Source organism: Rattus rattus, chromosome 2, assembly GCF_011064425.1.
Source record: "Rattus rattus isolate New Zealand chromosome 2, Rrattus_CSIRO_v1, whole genome shotgun sequence".
NCBI classification, from domain to species: Eukaryota; Metazoa; Chordata; class Mammalia; order Rodentia; family Muridae; genus Rattus; species Rattus rattus.
In genome coordinates this window covers 79,723,384-79,728,909 of record NC_046155.1, presented here as the reverse complement: position 1 = coordinate 79,728,909, position 5,526 = coordinate 79,723,384, and positions in this window count along the sequence as shown.

The following is a 5,526-nucleotide window of genomic DNA, read 5'->3' as shown; positions in this document are numbered from 1 at the left end:
CCTTACGCCTGCGACGTACAGAGCGGCGCTTGAGGGCTTTGCGGGCGCTGGCGGTCCCTGGCGGCTCCCAGCCGCGCTGCACCCACCTCTGTTTGAAGGGCAAGGGCTACTGTGGTGCAACTGCACAAATGCCATCTAACCCTTAACGCTGTCACTGACTCAAAAAAGAAACTGATTTATTTCTTCTCCCAAAGTCCTGAAATATACTGTTGGCTGTCAGCGGGAGAGAAAGCGTCTAGCCTCGTAGAGGATAGAGGGGTAACCAGGGGGCCCTTACCGGTTCAAAGAAGGAGAGGAGGAGGGGGAAGGATTGTGGGAGGGGATGATCGGGAGAGGGCAGTGAGCAGGATGTAAAGTGAATAAGTAAAAAATAAATAGAAAAAAGTTATAGGCAGGGGTTGGGGATTTAGCTCAGTGGTAGAGCGCTTGCCTAGGAAGCGCAAGGCCCTGGGTTCAGTCCCCAGCTCCGAAAAAAAGAAAAAAAAAAAAGTTATAGGCAATCAGCTATATGGGTGAGCCCACAATCAACAAAAGGGGTAGTCTCAAGCCTCGAATTAACTCATTAAGTAAGGCTTTTCCTCCTAAATAAAAAGGATAGGGAATTTGAGAAGGGGACTATGCTAGATTGTGAATCTTATGTCTAGCCTATGGGAGAAAAAAAGCAGGAATTTCCTGTGGTCAGGGGTTCAGAAACGACGGTCTTCGGCAAAATCAACCCGAAAGCAATTTTTGCCTTTTCTCTGTGCTGGTGACCCTTTCTGCAAAATGGTATATTAAAACTGCATCATTTTCTGTCAAAAAAAAAAAAAAGTGTTTGCTGGTGATCATCGCATGGTGGCAAGCATCTTTAATGCCATCACTCTGCAGACAAGAGGATCTCAGAGAGTTCAAAGACACCCTGGTCTACAAGCAAGTTCCAAGACAGCCAGGGTTATATAGTGAAGCCCTCAAAAAATAAAATATGCCACAATTCTCCCATACCATTAAGATTTTTTCTTTTTTTGGTTTTAGTGAAACCTCAGTACAAATTATAAGTGTGAGAAAGAATCTATTTAAGACTAGCAGCCAGGTAGGTGTGACTGCCATGTCCACATTCTCAGTTCCAGAGGCTAAGGCAGGAGGATCATCGATGGTGTGGTAGCCTAGACTACATAGCAAGGTCCTATCTCGAAATAGATTTTAAAAAAAATGAATAGATAACCCAACCACCACCACCACAAAACTCCATGTGCTTATATGAGTCAACTGAAGACTAACCAATGTTGAAGTCTAACAATACATATTTTAAATTTTGATAATGTATGAATGTAGACAGTTTGCCTAGGATGACCCAAGTTCTAGATTCTGTCTGCAGTACAGCAAGAACAAAGCAAACAAAACTGAACTATATGTGTATATTACAGATTAAATAGATTACTTACAGCTTTGCAGATAGGAATTCATTTTCACACCTTGAAATTTGAGACTGTAAACAAAATGGACAAGTGGCAACTCTGGTGAAACCCACACACCAGCTGGACAGTAAACACAGCATACGCCCGAGGGGCAAACTCCTACACTAACGCACTTTCCCAGTGTCCTTTCCAGGGAAGGCTTTCTGGTGTGAGTTGAGCAGGCCTAGAAGCGGTCCTGTTCATTCCCCTCAAGCTCACAAACACATACCCCATAACTTAAAAATGTGCTCGTATCTTAAATGAATTAAACTGAGCACACTCATAAGTCTATTTAGGAATAAGAGTATGATTAAAAATGACCAACCCCGTGTGAATATATATGGAGGAGGTCCCCAAATAAAGGCCTCAGTGTCTGTTTAATGAATATCTTCCTTTGAAAAGAATTTCTTTGCTTTCCTGACTGGTTCAGGCACTACATTTTTCTCCACTATTTTATGTCTCAGTTGTACTTACGTTAGCTTTGCAGGTAAGAATTTATTTTTGACACTTTGAAAGCCCAGGTTGTCCTGAAGCCAGTACCTGCCCCCTGGATTCAAGGTACCCTCTTTAGTCTGTGCCATTGGGTAAAGCAATGTTTCCTGAGGACCAATCACTTAGATAACATCCACCTCAGATTTCACTTGGCTACTTTAAAGAGGCCTTCTTCTCTCTAATTTTGGAACTACTGTAATAATTTTGGAATTCACTCAGCACATGGTTAATGTAGCCTGACTACTGGATATCTGTGAGATCTGTTATTAGTCTCTTGTTTAAGGATTATGAGCATCTAAAAAAACTGTAATCAAAGAAAAACAATTGGGAGGAGGGGGTCAAAGACTTCAGCCCTCAATAACTGGCATCAACCAAAGATCCTGACCTTTCCTGTAAGGAGTGGGAATGGTTTATCAGGCCATATGATGCTAAGGCTGGGAACATTAACTAAAGCATAGGTCACTGTGTGGCCTTGTGTTTTCCTTCCATGTAGCTCCCAGATTTTGTTAACATTATCTAGTATTTGAAATCCAGATGATTTAATAACCACTTCCAACTTAAAATGTCTCTTTGCATAGCCACAAACATGTAGGTTTTTTATCGTTCTGTTCGTTTGTTAAGCCCAAGGACCATTTTACTAGTTTGAGAGAGAAACAATGCAAGGGAGTTGTAAATCCACACAGATGCTAGGAGGAGGGTGATGATGGCAGGGAGGGAGAAAGCCATGCCTTCTGAATCAGGCAGGGAAGTCAACAGGTAACTGTAGGAAAAAGGGCGGGCCTTCAGAGAGACAGCAAGAAGATCCAGAGAGTCAAGGAAATCATACTTAGGCTTTAAGCCAGTGCCTCAAAAGGACAGAAGGAAAAGGGAAGGTTAGTTTTGAGTTAAAGCTTGGAGAAGTGGCAGGCTTAGCAGTTGGACTTGTGAGACTGTATTCTGATCATCTCCTTCTGGTAACCATACGAAACACTCTGTGGTGACCTCTTTGCAGCCTTCACAGCAGGCAGAGAAAACCAATCAGAGTGAAGAATGAAACTCTGCTCAGCCCGGTTTTATTTTAACAAGTACTGGACCACGACTTCTAGAGTCTGGCCCAGATCATTTTACTTGAGCCATATTTAAGCACAGCACAATTTTGGAAAAAAAGTATTCAGGTAACAATTAACTCCGTCCCAAGCATGTAATAACTGAAGACATATTTACATTGAGATACTTTACAAAGTACACCTGGCTTCTTTCACAAGAACGGGAATACTGACTCAGAGACAGTGTCTAAGATTTAGGATCTAGGGAGCTTGACTGAGGTCTGTGAGAGTCAGGATTGGCCTAACCCTAAGATAACATAGAAGCCACTTTGGCTGTTGTAAAGCACAAGTGACATCACTCATAAGGATGTTTTATGTTCTAAAAGCAATACTCAAAAACAAGGAGGGAAGGGTCTGGGATAAGTAATACTGTGAGTTCTGAGAGACACAGGCAGAGTCTGTCACATCAGGTGCAAAGGATCACCAGGTTGTAAAACTCCATCATTCCTGGCCTTCTAGGAAGAACGGCTGCACACTTCATTCCACTGAAAAGGTAAGCCGTGTGTTTCATTTTTCCAGCTTCTCCAGTGCTTTTCTGTTCGCAAGGTCTCTTTTGCTCACTACATGTGTCTACATTTAACCTTTTCAGTTAAACATAATAAACCTCCTCTTATATAAATGATGTCATCTTGGAGACCTTTTCCTTACAGCAAACACAAAATGTCAGGATCTGTAGAATAAAAGGTCCAATGTTGAGATTCCGACTCTATCCTCAGCACTTGTATTTAAGAAGATGCTATAATTTAGAAGTGTTTGCCTAGAATGCATAGTGTCCTGGGTTCAATCCTTGGCATTGTATAAACAAGGCAAGGTTAGTACACACCTATTGTGCTGACTGCTCTTATGTCAGTGTGATACACACACTAGACGTATCTGAAAGGAAGGACTCTTGAGAAAATGCCTCCAGAAGATCAGATTGTAGGCAGCCTGTAGGGCATCTTCTTAATTAGTTATTGATGGAGAAAGGCTCAGCCTATTTTTGGTGGTTCCAATCCTGGGCTGGTGGTCCTGGGTTCTCAAAGAGAGGAATCTGAGCAAGCCCTGGGAAGCAAGCCAGTACGTAGTACCCCTCCATGGCTTCTACACCAGCTCCTGCCTCAAGGTTCCTGCCCTGTGTGAGCTCCTGTTCAGTCTATAATGATGAGCAATGTGGAAGTGTAAGCTGAATAAACCCTTTCCTCCCCGACTTGCTTTTTGGTCATGGTGTTTTGCTGCAGCAATAGAAACCCTGACTAAGATAATCCTAGCATTCTGGAGGTGGAAGGAGGCAGGAGCCTGCGTGTCCGAGGTCATTCTTGACAAGATGGCTCATTTGAAGCCAGCCTGTGACACAGGAGACACCATCTAAGAAAGAGGAAAGGAAAAAAGGCAAGGTTTGGTGGCACTTGGTATGCAGGACCTGGGAAACTGAGGCAGGAAGATAGTGAATCTAGATATCAAAACCACCTGATCTCAAAAACAAAACAAAACAAACAAAAAAGGAGGCTGCAGAGATGGCTCAGCGTCAAGAGCACTGGCTGCTAGTTCAAAGGACCCAGGTTCAATTCCCAGTACTCACACTGGTAGCTCACAACCGTTCATAACTCCAGATCTAGGCGATCTGATGCCCTCTCTGGCCTCTAAGGGCACCAGAAACATATTCATACATTAAAAAAAAAGTTGGAGAGCCTCTCTAAATCACTTAAAACCATAGGACCAAGCCACAGAAGACACTCTCCCTGACTCCCGCGCCAGAGCCAGTTCTCTAGAACCGACTCCTGTGTGTTAAGACCAATTCATCTAAAGATAAGCTCTCCTAATGAGGGCTAACTTCTTTTTTTTTTTTTTTTTTTTTTGGTTCTTTTTTTCGGAGCTGGGGACCGAACCCAGGGCCTATCTCCTAAGCTCTACCACTGAGCTAAATCCCCAGCCCGAGGGCTAACTTCTGCTGCACTATCTCCTGTGCTTCTCTCTGAGGATACTGGTGAGGATCTGCAGGTTGGGAAGAGGAGTGAGAGGAGTCCTAGACAAGCCAGGCACACATGTGCACACCCCTCATCCCTGCACTTGGCAGGGTGAAATAGGACTTGGAGTTCAAGTTCAGGCTTGGCCACGTAGCAAAGCTATCTGAAAATATTTAAAGAAAATGACAAAAGAGGGCAGGGCCTTTTTGAGTAGCACTCTTGTCAGAGTGAGTAGCACCTCCAGGGTCTGCTCTTGTTCACAGCCCAGCAGCACACCAGGTACCCTCCTTGCTTCTAATGTCTCAGCTCTACTGTCATCCCCTCCTGTTATTGTTTTAACTCACTATCCTGTGCATGCCAAGCAAGCACTATGAGGTCCTTATGCATTTTCCTACCTTTAACAGTCTGTCTAGTTCTTTCCCATGAACCCATAGACATGCTTGTTTCTCCTAATCTAAAATCAAAGTCGGAGACCCCTTCCACTCATCTGGTGCGACCACTGCATCTTGTCATGGTCAAACTTCTTTAAGAGTCATTATTTAAGATTCATTTGTTTAAGAAATAACCTACAAT